General features: G+C 42.4%; 1 pseudogene; it reads left to right on the plus strand.

Annotated features, from left to right (window-relative positions):
* Nucleotides 1-11,648: 11,648 nt before the first annotated feature.
* Nucleotides 11,649-12,119, plus strand: LOC123458512 (annotated as a pseudogene).
* Nucleotides 12,120-21,184: the final 9,065 nt, after the last annotated feature.

Consider the following 21,184-nt stretch of genomic DNA (forward strand, 5'->3'; position numbering starts at 1 on the left):
AAAATAAATAAATAACTTTGAACACTTGGGCTGGAGAGATAGTTCAGCAGTTAAGGTGCTTGCCTGCAAAGCCTAAAGACCCAAGTTCAATTCCCTAGTACCCACATAAAGCCAGATGCACTAAGTGGTGCATGCATCTAGAGTTAGTTTGCCCATTCTCTCTCTCTCTCTCTCTCTCTCTCTCTCTCAAATAAATAAATAAAACAAAATAAAGTTTGAGCCAGGTATGATGGCACATGCCTTTAATCCCAGCACTTGAGAGGCAGAGGTAGGAGGATCGCTGTAAGTTCGTGGCCACCCTGAGACTACATAGTGAATTCCAAGTCAGCCTGAGCTAGAGTGAGACCCTACCTCGGAAAACAAAAGTCTGGCTACTGAAGCTAGAGTGAGCATCCTGACTGGCGAGACTATAGAGTGCTATGAGAGGGCTCTGTCCTGATTTCCTGTGCAAAGACTATGGAAGGCGTATGTTCGGGGCCCTTCAGACCTCAGCCTCTATTATCCTTTACAATAACACTGTTACCATAACAACTCAGAAGTTATCATGGTGCTGAAAAGAAGTGACCGGAGTGCTCAGTACTGCAATATCTCTATCACACCTTCCAAGGCTCAGGGTCTAATGTGGAAGAGGTGGTGGAAAGAATGTAAGAGCCAAAGGAAGGGTAGGACTCCTTACAACATGCTCCCCCCAGACACAAAATGGCCTGGATATCCATGACCTCACAGTGCCTGACACTACCTGCATAAGACCACCATAAGAGGAGGAAAAGATCATGACATCAAAATAAAAGAGAGACTGATTGAGATGGGGAGGGGATATGATGGAGTTTCAAAGGGGAAAGTGAGGGGAGGGAGGGTATTACCATGGGATATTTTTTATGATCATGGAAGTTGTTGATAAAAATTTGAGAAAAAAATAACTGTTACCATAAGTAGGCTATCTTGCAAATTGTTCTTGTGAATTATTGAATTTGCAAGGGTTGAAGGAACTCTTGAATTTGTAACATATATAGCAGCATGCATAGTCAGATGCATGCCTGGCCTATGGACCCTCAAATCTGTGGCTAGCATCTGAAGTGAGGGTCATGTTGTTAGACTCTCTGCTCTTAACCTGTGGGGTTTGCACTAACTCAGTGGTAAATGTCAGAACTGCATTGCAGTGTTCCAAGTTTGGGGCTTAGCTTTTTATCTGTGAAATGTAAGCACTATCTACCACATGGGGTGACAGTAAGCACTGAGTTAAATAACATATCACCTTCATACAACTATTGAAATGAACCCCCAAAACAACATTCTGATTTGAAGCAATGTTACATAAGGTGGTGTGGATTGTGCAACAGAAAAACAAAACTGGGGCTAGAGAAATGGCTCAGCAGGTAAGGTGCTTGCCTGCAAAGCCTAACAACCTGAGTTCAATTCCCCAGTACCCACATAAAGCCAGATGTACAGTAGAGCATGCATCTGGAGTTTGTTTGCAGTGGCTGGAGACCCTGGTGCACCCTTCTCTCTTTCCCTTCCTCTCTCTCCCTCTCTCTCTCTCTCTCTCTCTCCTTGCAAATACATAAATAAAAATATTTTTGAAAGAATTCTGACAATTTCCCAATTATTCTTTAGGAGTAGGAGCCCCAGCTATCTTGTCCTATAATGGGGATGACTACCCAGCCCTTAAAAGACTATTGTACAGGCCTGCCACGACCCAGGGAACATTGCAGAAGGGGGAGCAGAAAGATTGTAAGAGCCACAGAGTGGGTAGGAATACCCTGAGGCTCAGTTCGCTGCTATCCCATAGGGACTGACTGGCCTTCATGACATCACAGTGATTACCGTAACCCCACAGAGGAGGGTCCCCAGAGTAATGGGAGTTGGAGTAAAAGTGTATAACCTGTGCCAGACATGGCGGCATATACCTTTAATCCCAGCACTTGGGAGGCTGAGGTAGGAGGATCGCTGTAAGTCCAAGGCCAGCCTGAGACTATACTGTGAATTCCTAGTCAGCCTGGGCTACAGCAAGACCCTACCTCGAAAAAAAAGTGCTGTTATATACAAATTTAAAAAAAATTAAGTTGTTGTAGCTGGGTGTGGTGGTACATGCTGTGAGTCTGAAGCCTTTCTGGGACTACAGAGTGAGTTCCAGGTCAGTCTGGGCTAAGGTGAGAGTACCTCGGAAAAAAAAAAAAAAAAAAAGAGAGAGAGAGAGAGAAAGAAGAGGAGGAGGGAGGGAGGGAGGGATGAAGGTAGGAAAAGAAGAAAGGTGTTGTAAAGGAAAGGAAGCCGCTGTCGAATGCCTGTTGCTGTGATAAGACATACAAGGAAGCTATTGAACTTAAGTCTGTTATACAAAATGGTCATTCTATATCTTATCCAATCAAAAAGCCTTTCTAAGCTGAAAATGTTAAGGCACTTGACTGCAAAGCCAAAGCACCCAGTACCCACATAAAGCCAGATGCACAAGGTGCTTCTGGAGTCCATTTGCAGTGGCTGGAGGCCCTGGCATGCCCATTCGCACTCACTCTACACACCCTCTCTCTCTCTCCCTCTCTCTTTCTCTCAAAAATAAATAAATAAATTATTTTCTAAAAAAGTCCTTCCTACTCCATGATCAAAATTTATAGCATGTGTCAGAGGCCAGCAGGTAAGAGTGGGATTGTGTTTCCTTTAGATCTTCACAAAAGAAGGCTTAGACAATTTATGACAGAATCAAGTGAGTAAGTCCTTGAGCAATTACAATCTCCTTTGCTAATAAATATTGATAGAAGTTTCAAGAAAAATTAAATTGGATTAATAATGAGGATATATAATGATTAGGTACTAATTCATAATAAACTCAATTATCATGATGCATCATTGTCTGATTTTATACTAAGTATCATCTTTTGACAACACTGTAAGGCTTTTTAAATATGATTCTGTAGTTCAGAAATGCTAGTAATTTTCCCAAGGTCGAGAGCTAGCAACTGCTACCTGAACACAGCAGGTTGGTCATGAGCAAAAATAGCTCATATTTGGCCTGGTGTGGTGGCGCACGCCTTTAATCCCAGCACTGGGGAGGCAGAGGTAGGAGGATGGCTGTGAGTTCAAGGCCACCCTGAGACTCCATAGTGAATTCCAAGTCAGCCTGGGTTAGAGTGAGACCCTACCTCAAAAAAGAGAGAGAGAGAGAGAGAAATAGCTCATATTTATCTAGTGCTTACTGTGGGTCAGACACCACTGTGTGAATTTCATATGCCTACCTCCTCCACTCTACCCCAAAATGCTGCTGGAGTTTGCAGTGGCTGCAGGCATGCCCATACCCATTCCCTCTGTGTCTGTCTCATTTTTTCTTTCTCTCTCTCTCTCTCTCTCTCTCTCTCTCTCTCTCTCTTTCTCTCTCTCTTTCTCTCTCTCTCTCAAATGAAGTTTTTTTTAATTTTTAAAAAAAATAAAGAGGTTGCAGAGTTCTTCACAGTCACACAACTAATGAGCAATAGAAGACACGTAAACCTACCAATCACTCCAGCAGTCAATGTACAATGGTACTTACCTTGCTGAGTTGTGTGAAGATGTTGAAGGATGTTCTTGGCAAAAGTGCTAAATCCCATGAGTGCCATGTGACAGATGCTAAGAAACATGAGCTAACCCTACTCTTACAGAGCCAGGTCTTACTTTCTTCAGAGTACAGCTTCTGGTAGGTTGCCTGTACTCAGATAAATAACCCTCCCCACTCACCTGCCCATGCAGGCAGTCATAACCAAACACAGTGAGTCAATGAATAAATTAAACAAACTAGAAGGGGGACTAGTTGGGAATAAGGACAGTTTAGTTATGGTTTAGACAACCCACAGGCTCAGGTTTTGAACACTTGGCCTGCAGTTGGTGGCACTGTTTGGGGAGGTTATGGAACCTTTAAGTAACAGGCCCTAGCTAGAGGAAGTAGATCACTGTGAGGCAGACCTTGAGGACTATAGTCCAGAGCCACATTCTGCCCTAGTCTTGCTGCTTTCTGGGCCACAAAGACATGAGGAATTTTAGACACTTATTCCCACCACCATGAATGCCATGAACTCCAGCCTCCCCACTCTGATAAACTATATCTTTAAACTGTAAGCCAAAATAAATCCTTCCTCCCTTAAGTTGCTTCTTATTTGGCATTTAATCACAGCAGTGAGGAAAGAAACTAATTCAGGGTCTAAGAACTATTTAGTAAGTTAGAATGCAACAAAACCCTCTATCCAGGAGTGGTGGTGCACGCCTTTAATCCCAGTCAGTACTCAGGAGGCAGAGGTAGGAAGATTGCCATGAGTTTGAGGACACCTTGAGACTACATCATGAATTCCAGGTCAACCTGAGCTACAGAGAGACCCTATCTCCAAAAAAGAAAAAAAAAATAACAAAAAAACTCCAATAAGATCTTAGGCTAAACTTGGCCAAATAAGATCAAGTGCAATCCATAAACATATGATGAGATGAGAGTGATAATCAACTCCTTGGGACAAAATCATTGTGAGTTCAAGGCCAACCTGAGACTACATAGTGAATTCTAGGCCAGCTTGGTCTAGAGTAAGGCCCTGCCTCACACAAAAGAAGAAAAAGATAAAAGTCTACAGTTGTCTATCCTCTACATAAATTTCTCCAGAAACAAGCTACATTTCATCTGAAGGCTTCATAGAATGATCTCAGCATCAGTTGACTCCAAATCTGGATGGTTCCAAGTTGAGTAATTGACTCAAGAGCAGCCCTTTGGGGGATGGAGGGATGGCTTAGTGATTAAGGCATTTGCCTGCAAAGCCAGAGGACCCAGGTTCAATTCCCCAGGACCCACGTTAGCTAGATGCACAAGAGGGGGCATGCATGCATCTGGACTTCATTTGCAGTGGCTGGTGGCCCTGGCACACCCATTCTCTCTCTCTCTCTCATCTTCTTTCCCTCTCTCTCTCTCTCTCTAACTCTCTCTCTCTCTCCTCTTTCTCCCTCTTTCTCTGTTAAATAAATAAATACATCAAAAAATTTAAAAAAAGAACAGCCATTTGGCTTCTGGTTCTGTTCTGGACTCTTCATTGAAGCCCAAAAAAGGGTTTCTTGGGGTTCTCCAAGTTTCCTAGTCCCAAATCTATTCTTCTTTTTCAGAAGCTAGTGAGAAGAAAGGAGATAAACTACCCCTCACACTTCAGCCAAGCCACAGCTGAATCAACAGAGGAATGTGGAGATGAGCAAGAGTGCTGCTTCCATGCTGAACCTGATAATCAGTGCCAGGTTGAAGGAGACAGATCTTGAGGATTCTCAACACTTAACCAAAGCAGAGATCCAGAGGCTCCTTAGAACTCATCACTGAAGCGGACTTAAAACTCACCCACCAAGGCTCAAGGGATTTTGCAGAAGAGGGGGCGGAAAGATTGTAAGAGCCACAGGTTGAGACATCATGTCCAGAGGCATTCCCTACCCCCAAGAATAACTGCTGCTCCCACAACACATAAACTACAACCCCATGAGAAATTCCTGCAACCCCATTGAGGAGCATACCCAACAGAATGGGGGCAGGGATGAAGGAAAAGAGGGTACCAACATATGATGTATCTATATGAAACATCTTGTTAATAATAATAATAATAAACATTTTTAAAAAGAAAAAAAAATTTTAATTTCTTTTTCTTTTATTTTTTTTTTTTTAATTTGAGAGCGACAGACACAGAGAGACAGATAGAAGGAGAGAGAGAATGGGCGCCTCAGGGCTTCCAGCCTCTGCAAACGAACTCTAGACGCGTGTGCCCCCTTGTGCATCTGGCTAACGTGGGACCTGGGGAACCGAGCCTCAAACCGGGGTCCTTAGGCTTCACAGGCAAGCGCTTAACCGCTAAGCCATCTCTCCAGCCCAAAAAAGAAAAAATTTTTAAAGGTGGTAGATGTGAGGATAGTTACCAAGAAATTGTTATAAGTAAATGACTGAACCTTTTCTTTCCATTCTCCTAAGATAATCAGTTACCAAGATGTCTGAAATCAATACCCTATAGATGCCAAGAGATACCTGTGTTCAGTTTGTAATTTTTATACCCTTAAGAAAAGTTTGCAAATTTTATCATTGCTATATGGAGTAGTTTGAATATATGGCCCCAAAGACTCAGGCTTAAAACTTGAGTCTCCAGTGAGAATATCCCTACTGGGGAAGAGGTAGCTAAGTTCCACCTTAAGATATGGAGAGAGCAGCTTGAGCTCTGACTGTGTTCAGTTTTGTGTAATATTCATTGGCTGTTTGGTGTTGACTCTCTGTTATGATCTATGGAAATAAACCAGCTTTTTCTGCCATTGATGGTGTTCCCCTGGATTCTATAAGCCTGATTCTAAAACCCATTCTTCCTATAAGCTGTTTCTGGTAGGGTGTTTGTCCAACACAAGGAGATGACTGAAACACTGTATAACAAATAAGAAACTGACTTGAGCTCATCCTCAGACCAAATTCCTTCTGCACACTTCTTTGTTCTCTCAGTTCCAGCTATATATTTGTGTGGTGAGGAGAAATAGATAACTAAGCCCAAGGCATTTCCTCCTACCTCTGTCTATGGTTGGAGCCACAGGCTGCATGCCCAGGTCTGGCCCTTTCCATTTCTTTCCCCAGAATCAGAAAATCATCCTTCTTGGAAAGACTAAGTACATAGGAGACTTACTAAGCCATGATTTTCATGAGTCTCCAGTGTTTTATACAAATATGAGAATTCACTGTGCATTGTTATCTATGATACCTTTGGCTACCTATGGTGGTTTGAATTAGTGTCCCCCATGCACTCATGTGTACTGAATGCTATGGGTGGCAATTTAGAAATTGGAGTTTCCAGGTGAGGAGTGTTTTGGGGGGGAATGGGCTTATGGGTGTTCTAGCCAGTTTCCCCTTCCCAGTGTCTGTTACATTCTTCTGCTGCTTTTCTTCACCTGATGTTGGCCAGATGATAATGTCCACTCTCTGCTCATGTCACATCATGGAACTTCCCCTCTAGTCTGTAAACCAAAAAAAAAAAAAAAAAAAAAAAAAAAAAAACTTTCCTCCCACAAGTGTTTGTTCAGCAACAAGAAACTGACCTCAACACTACCAGAAAGGAGCAATGAAAGAATTGATAAGGTCATGAGCCTGGGCATGAGGGCATGAGGTTGCTTGCTATAATTAAAGGACCATGTAAAAGTGAAACAGCTTTGCAGTGAACATGGTGAGTAGGCATGCAACAGCCATTCCCACAGTGTGCTTCCTTCTATACTGAAAAGCCTGGAAAACCATAAGCACTGTGTGAAATTCTAAATGTGATTCAGGCTTGACCAAACTTGTGTAATAGCTGGGAAGAAGGGACAAGATGCCTCTGCCTTCTGCTGTTTCCCCTCTTTTCAAACAAATTCACTATGGAAATTTAGCAAAATAACCTATAGTGTGTATGTGTATATGTGTGTGTGTAAGAGAGAGAGAGAGATTGAGAGAGAGAGAGAATTAATCTCTGGTTGTCAACTTGACAGGATTTAGAGTTACCATGGAAACAAATCTCTGGTAGTTTCCCTGAGGGATTTCCTAGATTAACAGTTGAGGTGGGAGGACCCATCCTAATGGTGGTTGGCACCAATCCCATGGGCTATAAAAAGGGGGAACATCACCTGAGCATTCCACCTGTGTTTATCCCTACTTCCTTCCTGCTAATGTGAAGACGTAATGCGGGCTTCCTGCTCCTGCCCTGCTTTCTCCTCCATGACAGACTCTACTCTGTGAAAATGTAAGCCAAAGTAAATTCATGCATTCCCTCCATTGCTTCGGGTCAGGTATTTTGTCCCAACAAAGAAAAAGTAACTGATACAATGTGATTATTTAGTCCACATGTTTCCATCACTGGAAATATATATTATGACTGGAGAAAGCCCACATTGCTAGCAAGCTGGGAAGTTCTGAGGTCCTAAGTGCACAGTTGAAATCTGTTCTGTCCCAGCCCAAGCTTGGTGCCAACCATAGTAATTGTTTCTACACTTTGAATGAAACTCTACACAATGAAACTTCCTACATGGGGCAGTAATTCTAGAAATTTTCCAAACCATTGGTACCCATCTTTGTTAGCCTCATCCAGAAACACAGAGTTAGCAATAACACTGGGGGTATAGGAACCCATCCTGTGTTTCTCAACTCCCCAAGAGAGGAGTCCCTGCCTCATACTCCCCTCAGTCTTTCCTGCCCCAAGAAAATGAGAACTTCACCCCTCACAGCTCTGAGTAGTGGATGAGAACCAGACACCTGCTGTCCATATTTGCCTCATCTGTGGACTGCATCATCATGGGTTTTATTGAATTTGGTTTTTCCTCAGTTGCGCTAGCTGAGTTCCAGTTAGTATTATGTGTGACTTCACAGGGCACTGGCATCCACTGTGACAGTGTATGTCACAGCTGGCACAACACAACAATGGTACAAGAGATGGCAGCTGGTGACAACACAAACATGGACTTGTCATCAGTTATATCTGCAAAAGATTGCAGGCTCTATCACTGAACTTGCCTCTTCTCAGTCCTGTCTCAGATTCCCACTATTTTACTAGTCTTGGCACTTGAACTCTTGACAAGCAGCAAAGCAAACCCCCATCTTATCTCAGCTCCTCCCCCACAATGGGAACATCTAAGAAATGGTCACTTGTTTCATTTCTAGGATTCTAATAGGAAGACGAAGATTTCTAAATCATTTCCTGCACATAGTCACTATGATTAACGCTACTAGCTACCCTTTGTTGTACTCCTTAGTGAAGCACATTGTTTGAAGTTGCCATGTCTGTAGAGCAAAACTGAAGAGATGTTGACAATTTCATACTTTAGATTTTTGAGAGTTGAGCAATGAACTATATATGATTTTGCGCACATAGTTTCAAACGGTTGTCTTGCAAATTTATTGTTAAAGAAATTTCTGGCCAGGCATGGTGGTGCATGTCTTTAATCCCAGGACTCAGGAGGCAGAGGTAGGAGGATCGTCATGAGTTCGAGGTCACCCTGAGACTACACAGTGAATTTCAGGTCAGCCTGGGCTAGAGTAAAATCCTATCTCAAGAGAGAGAGAGAGAGAGAGAGAGAGAGAGATGGCTTAGCACTTAAGGTGCTTGCCTGAAAAGCCATAGGACCTAGGTTTGACTCCCCAGGACCCATGTAAGCCAGACACCCAAGGTGGCACATGCATCTGGAGTTTGTTTGCAGTGGCTGGAGACCCTGGAATGCCCCACTTTTTATCTCTTTCTCTTCCTCACTCTCTTTCTCTCTCTGCTTCTTTTTCTCTCAAATAAATAAATAAACTAAAATATTTTTTAAAAAATTGTATTTCTATGCTACCTTGCATTATGCTATAGAGTAACTATACTGTGTTATTCTATACAAACTTTGCAACACTTACCTTATATAGTAATACCTTACACAAAGAGCTACTGAATGTCTTTTGAATGAGAGCATCCCTGCTTATATGATTAATATGTTCCTCAAAAATACAAAGCCTTGGTGGCTGGAGAAATGGCTTAGCAGTAGAGGTGCTTGCCTGCAAAGCCAAAGGACCCAGACTCAATTCCCCAGGACCCATGTAAGCCAGATGCACAAGGGGATGCACACAACTGGAATTAATTCATTTGCAGTGGATGGATGCCCTGGTACACCCATTCTCCCTCTCTCTTTCTCTCAAACAAGTAAATTAAATTAAATATTTTTAAAAAACACAAAGGCTTAGAATAGAATTCATTCAACTGGTGATAAATTAAATCCAAAAATTATATAGTTATTGGGCTGGAGAGATGGATTAGTGGTTAAGCACTTGCCTGTGAAGCCTAAGGACCCTGGTTCAAGGTTTGATTCCTCAGGACTCACATTAGCCAGATGCACAAGGGGGCACACACTTCTGGAGTTCGTTTGCAGTGGCTGGAGGCCATGGTGCACCCATTCTCTCTCCCTCTCTCTCCCTCCCTCCCTCCCTCCCTCTCTCTTTCTCTCTGTGTTGCTCTCAAATAAATAAAAATCAACAATTTTTTAAAATTATACAGTTATAACAAAGAAACATTTAAAGAAAAAGATTAGCAAGAAACTAAACCATTTAGAAATATTTTCATTATAGTCAGTACAAAATTCCTAAAGTGCTTGCTGCACAAGTGTGAAGACCAGACTTCAATTCCCCAGAACCCTCATATGTGCTGAACAGGTGTTGTGGTCCACCTTTAGTCCCAGTACTTGGGAGAGGGACAGGGGATCCCCGGCATAAACTGACTAGCTAAACGAGCCAAATTGCTGAGCTTTGGATTCAAGTAGGAGACCCTGGCTCAATAAATCAGATAGGAAAGCCAGGCGTGGTGGCACACGCCTTTAATCCCAGCACTCGGGAGGCAGAGGTAGGAGGATCACCTGGAATTCAAGGCCACCCTGAGACTACATAGTGAATTCTAGGTCAGCCTGGGCTAGAGTGAGACCCTACCTCAAAAAATAAATAAATAAATCAGATAGGAACAATCAAGGAAGGCACCCAATACCAACCTCTGGCCTCCGTAGGCATGCATACATGTACTCACGTGTACCCACACATGTGCAAACATACATATATGTACATCCACACACAAAAATCAATAAAATTAAATTTTTAATTAAAAATAATTCCTACACAGGATCTTATCAAACATCCCTATCTAGTTAAGTGTGCCATGCTTCAGGCTAATCATAGCAGGTTAAGATTTCCCTTCTAACTCCTCTAAGTTTGGGGACATTCTAGGCTAACATCCAGATCTATGAATTGGAAGACAAAGAGAAAATTATGATTCACTCACTCTCAATTAACTCATGAAAAACTGACAAAATGTTGAAAGACTGGTGTATGGATTTAAGGACATATGAAGAGATTACAAAGATGGAAGAAGGGAGACAAACAGGCAGGCAATATGTTCATGTGAGGAGAAAATGGAGAGAAAGCTATAATACATGGATACATTACACCAACAATCTGCACAAAAGGCCCTGGCACAGTCATTTTCTCTTTCTCTGTCTCTCTGTATCTCTCTCTGCCTCACTGTCAAAAAAAAAAAAAAAAAAAAAAAAAACCTTTCCTGGACTGGGCAAATGGCTTAGCGGTTATGGTATTGGCCTGCGAAGCCTAAGGACCTTGGTTCGATTCCCCAGGACCCACGTAAGCCAGCTGCACAAGGAGGCACATATGTTTGTAGTTCCTATGTGGTGGCTAGAGGTCCTAGCATGCCCATTCTCTCTTTCTCTCTGTCTCCTTCTCTTACTGTGGTGGTTTGATTCAGGTGTCCCCCATAAACTTAGGTGGTGTGAATGCTAGCTCCCCAGCTGATGGATATTTGGGAATTAATGCCTCCTGGAGGGAGTGTATTGTTGGGGGTGGGCTTATGGGCTTTATAGCCAGTTTCCCCATGCCAGTGTTTGGCACACCCTCCTGTTGCTGCTGTGGTCCATCTTATGTTGGCCAGGGGGTGATGTCCACCCTCTGCTCATGCCATCGTTTTCCCCTGCCATTGTGAAGCTTCCCCTCGAGCCTGTAAGCCAAAATAAATCTCTTTTTCCCAGAAGCTGCTCTTGGTTGGGTGATTTCTACCAGCAATGTGAACCGGACTGCAACACTTACATAAACAAATAAATAAAATATTTTATTAAAAAATTCTTTTCAATTGGGAGAAACCCTTTTCACCAAGATGGAGCCAAAAGCAAAGAAGGAAGCTCTGCCCCTCCCAAAGCAAAGACTCTGAAAGCCAAGAAGGCCCGGCTGAAAGGCGTCCACCGCCTCAAAAAGAAGATCTGCATGTCACCCACCTTCCAGCCACCTAAGACACCGCACCTCCGCAGGCAGCCTGAATAACCTCGGAAGAGCGCCCCAGGATAAACAAGCTTGACCACTGTGCCACCATCGAGTTCCCCCGTCCACGGAATCAGCCATGAAGAAGACAGAAGATGACACACTGGTGTTCACTGTGGACGTCAAGGCTAACAAGCACCCGATCAGACAGGCTGTGAAGAAACTCTGTAACACTGATGCGGCCAAAGTCAACACCCTGATCAAGCCTGATGGAGAGAAGAAGGCCTATGTTCGGCTGGCTCCTGATTACCATACTTTGAATGTTGCCAACAAAATTGAGATCATCTAAACTGGATCCAGCTGGTTAATTCTAAATCCACCTTTTTGCACTATAAAGAAAAAGTTATTGGGCTGGAGAGATAGCTTAGCAGTTTAGGTGCTTGCCTGCAAAGCCAAAGGATGCAGGTTCAATTCCCCATGACCCACATAAGCCAGATGTACAGGTGGCACATGCCTCTGGAGTTTATTTGCAATGGCTGGAGGCCCTAGCACGCCCATTCTTTCTCTCTCTATCTGCCTCTTTCTCTCTTCCAATTTTTATCTCAAATAAATAAAGTAAAAATTAAAATTAAAGAAAAGAAAATACTGTTTAAAAATATTTTATTTTAGGGCTAGAGAAATGGCTTAGCAGTTAAGGCATTTTCTTGTGAAGCCAAAGGACCCAGGTTTGATTTCCAGGACCCACATAAGCCAGATACACAAAGGGCACATGCGTCTGGAGTTCCTTTGCAGTGGCTAGAGGCCCTGGCATGCCCATTCTCTGTCTCTCTTCTATCTGTTCGCAAATAAATAAAATATTTTAAAAATATTTTTAAAAAATTAAAAAATGGGCTGGAGAAATGGCTTAGTGGTTAAGACCCTTGCTTGCAAAGCCAAAGGACCCAGGTTCAATTCTCCAGGACCCACATAAGCCAGATGCACAAGGTGGTACATGCATCTGGAGTTTGTTTGCATTGGCTGTAAGCCAATTCTCTCTCTCTCTCTCTCTCACCTTCCCCTTTCAAATAAGTAAAAAAAAAAAAAAAAAAAAATTAAAAGATAACCAGGCGTGGTGGTGCACGCCTTTAATCCCAGCACTCAGAAGGCAGAGGTAGGAGGATCACTGTGAGTTCAGGCCATCCTAAGACTCCATCATGAATTCCAGGTAAGTCTGAGCTGAAGTGAGACCCTACCTAGAAAAAAAAAAAAAAAGAATTTTATTTATTTACAGGAAGATAGAGCATGGACACACCAAGGCCTCTTGCCACTGCAAATGAATTCCACATGCACACACAATTTTGTGTATTTGTCTTTATGTGGGTTCTAGGGATTGAACCCTGGGCCAGCAGGCTTTTCAAGCAAGTGCCTTCAACCACTGAGTAATCTCCCCAGCCTGACAAGACTTTCTCTTAAAAGTAGTAATAAGTGTCATGTGTGGTACCCCTTTTTTTTGGCTGCAGTACCTACCTTTAAGCATCCTGCCCTGGCAAAGCTCAGTTCTGCTGAGTATACCCTCCTGCTGAAAACCAGGCTGAACTCTCATGATTACTAAATAAGAACATAATTAATTATTTCTTCAACTGAATAGTCCTGAATTCTACCACAAATCAATCAGTTCTTCTAGCCTAAGAAGCTCTGACTCTATTTTAGCTCAATGAAAACAAAATCAATGAAGGCCAATTATAGCCCATCTCGTTAGAGTATGCAAATGGTATGCCATACAAATGCACAGCGAATGCCTCCAGAGTCAACGAGGGGGCTAGGGAAGTATTCTGTGGACTGCTACTGGCCCCTAGCTGTCCAGGACTCACAGTAAGGCTATACCTGGAATCTTCCAGTGCAAGGCCAAAACAGGCTTTCTTCCTTCCTTCTTGTCTTCACTGGGGGCAGATCCTGGGGTCCAGCCCTAAGGTGTGTTTGGGGAAGATGTGATTTTCAGCCCGAAGGTATGCAGATCGGTTTCAGCTTTGGGCTCCTATTGCTGTGGTCTTGTGCTTGTCACTTTTGGTATTTGTTGGCTAGTGATAATTTCTCCCTGCTTGGTTGTATAGAAGCAACTTCTTCCACCACTGGTAGACTTCACCCTGGATCTGTAAGCTTGAAATAAACTCCCTCCTCCTCTAAGCTGAGCCTGGTTTGGATGTTCATCCCAGCAATGCAGAACTGTCAACTACAGAAATTTCTGTGTACAACAGGCCAGTCACAAAAACTAATGTTTATTTTTACTAGCAAAACACTGGTATGCATACACACTCACAGATGAACAAACAACAACAAAGAAATAAAATAAAAATTGGAGTTGGAGAGGTGGCTCAGTGGTTAAAGGCACTTACTTGCAAAACCTGATGGCATGGATCTGATTCCCCAGTAGCCACATGAAATCATAAATAACAAGATGCATGTGCATGGGGTGTGCACATCTGCATACAAATGTACAAACACATACATACACTACAACCAGGCAGTTAGAGATCCAAGTTGCAAGCTTCATTAAATACCTGAGTCTATGGAAGACACACATTCAAACTCCCAACTTTACCCCCCAGCCTCCAATAGACTCATGACAATCTCACACTGCAAACTGTATTCAGTCCAACTTCTAAGGTCCCCATAGTCTTTGTCAACTTTAAGATTATTCCAAAATCCCAAGTCTTATCTGAGTTTCAAGACTGTCTCTTAACTATGAATCCCATAAAATCAAACAAGTTCTGTACTTCCAACAGATAATGGCACAAAGCAAACATTTCCATTCCTCTAAGGCATAACAAAAAGAGACTGGATCAATGCAAAAGTCAATAATCATCAGGCAAACATCTGAAATTCTAGTCCAGCATCCATAACCAGTGACAACAGTCTCTGGATTTCCAATTCTGCCCCCCTCCCCCCTCTAGCTAGGATGAGTAGCCAGGGAAAGCTTCCATCCAGAGCCAGTAGCACTCTGTGGTAGCGTCTGAACAGACCTGGTATATCCAAAACATCTTCAGGTCTCCACTGCAAACCCTGGTCCATCTTACAATGGCCTCACTGGCCTCTCTACCAGAGAAATCATGCCCTGTCTCACTTGCCATGTCTCAGTAATGACTCCTGGAATCATGTGTACTTCATGGCCCACTTCCATGTACTTTCCATGCTTCCAAAACCAATACCATGTGTGTAGGGACATAGCCAATGTTAATCCAGTGCACAAATAAATTGTGACTTTGAAGAGCCGGTTCATTCCTTTCAGTTCATGTCCTTTCAAAAGCGTTTGCATTTCTACCATTCTGTCTTTCCTGGGTGGCATCGCCTCTGATATTTTTCCATTGTTTTTTTTCTTTGTATTAAAATATTTTATTTACTTATTTACTTATTTATGAGAAAGAAAGAGAGAATGGCACACCAGGGCCTCTAGCCACTACATACAAACTCCAGACACATGTGCCCCCTTGTGCATCTGGCTTATGTGGGTCCTGGGGAATCAATGCCCAGGTCCTTAGGCTTTGCAGGCCAATGTCATAACCACTAAGCCATTTCCTCAGTCCCCTCCATTGTTTTAATGAAAGTAGTTGGCCATCCTTAACAATAGCAGCTTCCATAACCTAAAACCTATCTCTGTGCCAGCAATTTTAAACTCGTTTGAACTTTTCCAACTTTAAATCTTTTGTTTTGTTTTGTTTTGTTTTGTTTTGTTTTGTTTTTTGTTTTTTTGAGGTAAGGTCTCACTGTAGCCCAGGCTGACCTGGAATTCACTAAGGAGCCTCAGAGTGACCTCGAACTCACGGCAATCCTCCTACCTCTGCCTCCCAAGTGCTGGGATTAAAGGCATGTGCCACCACGTGCAGCTTAACTTTAAATCTTATATCTCTCAGTTCTATGCCTTCCACAAAGTATTATCAATTCATTACTCTCAAATTGAACCTTGATCACTCCCTGGGCATGGGCAGAAGACTGCAGCCAGACCTTATACCAATAGCCCAGATCTAACAAATTTCTCTGTGGCCTTTCCTTCCCTTTTGAAAGTTCATAAGCAAAGCCTCCAAATACAATTCTCACTTCATTTAACATTTTCAAAAAATTTGGGCTGAAGGGATGGCTTAGGGGTTAAGGCATTTGCCTGAAAAGCCAAAGGACTCAGGTTTGATTCCACAGGACCCACATTAGCCAGATGCACAAGGGGGCGCACGCATCTGGAGTTTGTTTGCAGTGGATGGAGGCCCTGACATGCCCATTCTCTCTCTCTCTCTCTCTCTCTCTCTCTCTCTCTCCCTCCCTCCCTCTCTCTCTCTCTCAAATAAATAACTTGAAGAAGTGGAAATAGGGCTGAAGGGATGGCTTAGTGGTTAAGGCATTTGCCTGCAAAGGCAAAGGACCCAGGTTCAATTCCCCAGGACCCACATTAGCCAGATGCACAAGGGGCACATGCATCCGGAGCTTGTTTGCAGTGGCTCGAGGCCCTGGCATACCTATTCTCTATCTGGCTCTCTCCTCTCTCTCCCTCTCTTTCTGCTTGCAAATAAATAAGTTAATTAATTAATTTTTTGCGCTGAAGAGATGGCTTAGTGGTTAAGGTCCATGCCTGCAAAGCCTAAGGACCCAGGTTCGATTCTCCAGGCCCCACATAAGCCTGATGAACATGGTGCATGCATCTGGAGTTTGTTTACAGTGGCTAGAGGCCCTGATGTGCCCATTCTCACTTTCTCTCTCTCTCCCTCTGTCTCTAATAAATAAATAAAATACATCTTTAAAAAAAATAATAATTAATTTTTTTAAATATGTGTAAATAAATGCAATAAGAATAAAGGAGCTGTGCATGGTGGTGCACGCCTTTAATCCCAGCACTTGGGAAGCAGAGGTAGGAGGATCACTGTGAGATCAAGGCCACCCTGAGGCTACATAGTGAATTCCAGATCAGCCTGGACTAGAGCAAGACTCTACCTTGAAAATCAAAACAACAACAAAAAAAAGAAAGAAAGGAATAAATTTAAATTGTAATAAATAGAGTTAATCATAGTATTTTTTATTTATGTTCCCCCTTCTTGTATGAATATTATATTTCAATACCAGAAAGCATGCAATAGCTGGGTGTGGTGGTGCTTGCCTTTAATATCAGCACTTGGGAAGCAAAGATAAGCAAATCACTGTTAATTCAAGGCTACTCTGAGACTACATAGTGAATTTCAGGTCAACCTGGGCTAGAGCAAAACCCTTCCTTGAAAAAAAAAAAATGCAACAAATAATTCTAGCTCCAAAGGCTTTGAACCTGAAGTCTAGTTGTTTTTACTTTATTTTATTTTATTTTATTATTTTGGGGTATATATATATGTAGTATGTGTGTATGTGGCATATGCATGTGTGTATGCAAATGCTTGGACCCCCTACATACTGCAGAAGCCAAAGGTAAACATCAAGCATCCTTCTCTATGGCTCTTCCACCTTATTTCCCTGAGGCTGAGTCTCTCCTTGGACCTGGAGATGACCAGGGAGCCCCAGTCATCCTCCTGTCTGCTCCCTCCTTAGTGCTGGGATTACAGGCATGCAAAACCATACTTGACTTGCTTTGACATGGGTATTAGCGACTGAAATCAGATCCTCGTGCTTGAACAGCAAGGGCTCTGACCTGCTGAGTTACCTCCCCAGCTCCCTGTGCTTGTTTTGTTAAAAAGGGAGAAATGGGGACTGAAGAGATGGCTCAGCCATTAAAGGTGTTTTCTTGAAAAGTCTAGCAGGCTGGTTTCAATTCCATAGGACCACATACAACCAGATGCACAAAGTGACACATGCTTCTGGAATTCTGGAATTTGTTTGCAGTGACAGGTGAACCTGGTATGCCCATACTCATTCTCTCTCTCTCTCTCTCTCTCTCTCTCTCTCTCTCTTTTATGCCAGCACTCAGGAGGCAGAAGTAGGAGAATCTCTGTGAGTTCGAGGCCAGCCTGGGACTACAAAGTGAATTCCAGGTCAGTGTGGGCCAGAGTGAAACCCTACCTTAAAAAAAAAAAAAAAAGAAAGAAAAAAGAATTAGAAGAAGAGAGAACAAACAACCAATAATTAGCAGCAATTAAAATTAGCTAGATTAAAAACATGCTCAGGGCTGAAGAGATGGTTCAGTGGTTGAGGCACATGCCTGCAAAGCCTAAGGACCCAGGTTCGATTCTCCAGGTCCCACATAAGCCAGATGTACAAAGTGGCATATGCGTCTGGAGTTCGTTTGCCATGGCTAGAGGTCCTGGTACGCCCATTCTCACACTCTATCTCTATATCTCCCTCTGTCTGTCTCAAGTAAATAAATAAAAAGAAATCTTTTTTTAAGAAAAGTTGCTGCTTAAAAAAAAAAAAAAAAACAAAGGAAGGGTAGGACTCCTTACAATGTGCTCCCCCCAGACACAAAATGGCCTGAATATCTATGACCTCACAGAGCCTGACACTACCTACACAAGATTATCATAATAGGAGGAAAAGATCATAACATCAAAATAAGAGAGACTGATTGAGATGGGGAGGAGACATAATGGAGAATGGAGTTTCAAAGGGGAAACTAGGGGGAGGGAGGGTATTACCATGGGATATTTTTTATAATCATGGAAGTTGTTAATAATAAAAAAAATTTGAAGATAAAACAACAAAAAACCTCTCTCAAGAAAAAGAACCTTTCTCCTAGATTGAATCAGAAAGATTTGAGAAGAAATCCATGAGGTTCAATGTTTAGTGAACCCCATCCATGTGCCCCCTCCAAGGCCACAAGTTCCATAGTGCCCTCAGAAACCATCATGAACCCTGTTAGAATGGGTTTATTGGAATTAATGAACTGTCTATTTTGGAAGACAAGTGAAGGACTGTAGATGTGTCCCCGTGAGCTAGGAGGACCCTGGACTGCTGCAGGCAACATAAACAGCCTGGCCATCTGGGCACGAGATGTGCCAGGATGCATCTGTGAAGAGCGGGGACAATCAGAAGCTAGTTGGAAAGAAGAAATAAACCTCATGAAGTTAGTTATTTGAGCATCTTACTAGTGTGTCCACTGAAATGGGCACCTTTCTACCATTGACCCTAGTGGGAATGTTGCTTTCTGAGTCAAGATACAGAATATTCTATGACAACATGGAAAGTGTGTGTGTGTGTGTGTGTGCCTAAGGAACCTGGATTAGTATGCTAAGGAATGGTGAGGAAACAGTTCTCAATCTTTTTTTATGGTACTGAGGACAGAACCCAGGGTCTTATGCATGCTGGTAAGTGCTGTACCAACTTAACTATATCCTCAAGCTTGTTTTAGCTGCTTATTTTGAGATGGTTGAGGGGAGTGTCTCTCTAAGTTCCCCCAGCTGATTTTGAAATTGCTCTGCAGCCCAGCTGGCCTTGAACTTGCAATCCTCCTGCCTTGATCTCCCAAATTACTGAAATTATAGGCCCATGCACCAGGCCTTGCTGGTCTAATTTTCCTAAAATCAATATATACCATCTTCCTCATACTCCTGTCTGAAAAAAAAATAGGCAAGACAATTATCTAGCATGGTTTCCACAACAATCCATCTCATGCATGACCTATCTTTCTCCTAAAACCAAATAATCCACTGGAGAACCCAAAAGATACAAAGGCACACCCAGAGACAACATGCCCAGGAAATTGGGATTCTTGACCCAAAATGATGAAAGAATGGGAAATTGAAGTTTTTCACCCTCCCTTTGGACTTTCTCACTTATTATTTTTGTTCCACTCATCACTCTATGGTTATTCCCCTGAACCTAACCATCACTTCTAATATACAACAAACAAACTTGGTAATTACATGTCAAATAATGGTTGATCCATGCCAAGTATTGGAGAACATGTCCTTGCCCTTCTCCTGTCGCACTCCTGTTAATTCATATCTCACTCATGTTCCCTTGTCTAAATAACAGCATTTCATATTGCTGACTCATACTCAATTTATGGCCCAGAACACTTTAGCCAATTCTTTTAGTACCCTTCGATACAAATCACCAGAGCCTGTACATTTATATAGAGAGCTCACTTATTTAAATTTTCTCCTTCCAGTCTTCTTTCCCCCTTTTCATTCTCCTGAAGTATGCATTACCTCTCCCCACAGCCCATCCACTTGATCATGCAGAAAGGGTTTCCAAAAAGATATCAAATGCCCTGTGGCCTTTTGATGTCATCACTGAGTCTCCTTTCCTATCTAATTAAAGGACAACACTCTAGTCTTCCTTGCTTCTAGTAGTGGAGGGAAAGTTCTATTTCACATTTGGAAGCCGCATCTCATTTCCTGCTTTAGTAATTCTGACCTACTCCTGTGAACCTTTCTACATGTATTTGTCCTTGAGGTTTCGGCTTTCTCTGCAGTTTTTTTTTTTTTTTTTCTGTTAAAGAAGTTTGTGTGGGCTCACTTAATAATTCAATTCGATTTTTTCCTACCATCCCAAGCTTTATTTACATATATACCTGTTCTTCTTCCATTTTGCACCTGATAAAGTTCTGCTGGTGCATCTTAAGAAATCTCATGTTTCTGTCGTTGACAAAGAGATAAACGGACAAGCCTTGGTGAGCAGAAATGATGTTAGGAAAACATTGCATCGCATGCCGAGAATGAACACCATTATACCCTCTGGTTTGGGGTGTTGCCATGTCAGTCACTGTGAGATTATCAGTTCTCATAGATGTATCACTTCGTGTGTGTTGGGGCGGGGGGAGGCTGGCATTGATGTCAGGGGAAGCTATACGTGTGGAAGCAAGAACTGTAAACAAGCTCTCAGGCCAGGGATATAGCTCAGTGTAGCAGGCTTGCCCAGCATGCACAAAGCCAGGGTTTGATCTCCAGCAGAGAGACAGAGAGGGTGAGAGGGGGAAAGAAGTCTTCTATATCTTTTCATAAGGATTTGAGAGAAAAGTCATCTTTTCTTCTTGTATTTAATCACTATGAATTCTTTTTTTTTTTTGGTCTCATTTTGTGTCATATTAACATATGATCCCTTGTGCCTCTCTCTAGAAAATAGGAAGAACAATTTTACTGTGAACCTGAACTTGCTGTATAAAATAAAGTCTATTGCAAAAAGGAAAATGAAAGAAAGCTAAGAAATGTCATACTGACATAACTGGTTTTCAACACTAAAGAATGTGAAAATCCTCTTATCTGGAATATTTCTTTCTTTAAATCTTCAATAGTTTCTTTCCCTAAAATATCTCAAAGAAAGATAGTCTGCATCATTTCCATCTACTCAGTCTAGAATGTGCCTTGACCACTCATTTTTCTGTTCTTAAACTGAATTTCCCTATTTGCCACCTGAGCCTGTTTCCTCCTACAGTAGCCGCAGCACAGTAACAATAAAAACTAAATTGGCACTTATTTTTTTATTTTGTTTTGTTTGTGAGGTAGGGTCTCTCTCTAGCCCAGGCTGACCTGGAACTCATTCTGTAGTCCCAGG

This window comes from Jaculus jaculus, chromosome 2 (assembly GCF_020740685.1).
Source record: "Jaculus jaculus isolate mJacJac1 chromosome 2, mJacJac1.mat.Y.cur, whole genome shotgun sequence".
Lineage (NCBI taxonomy): Eukaryota > Metazoa > Chordata > Mammalia > Rodentia > Dipodidae > Jaculus > Jaculus jaculus.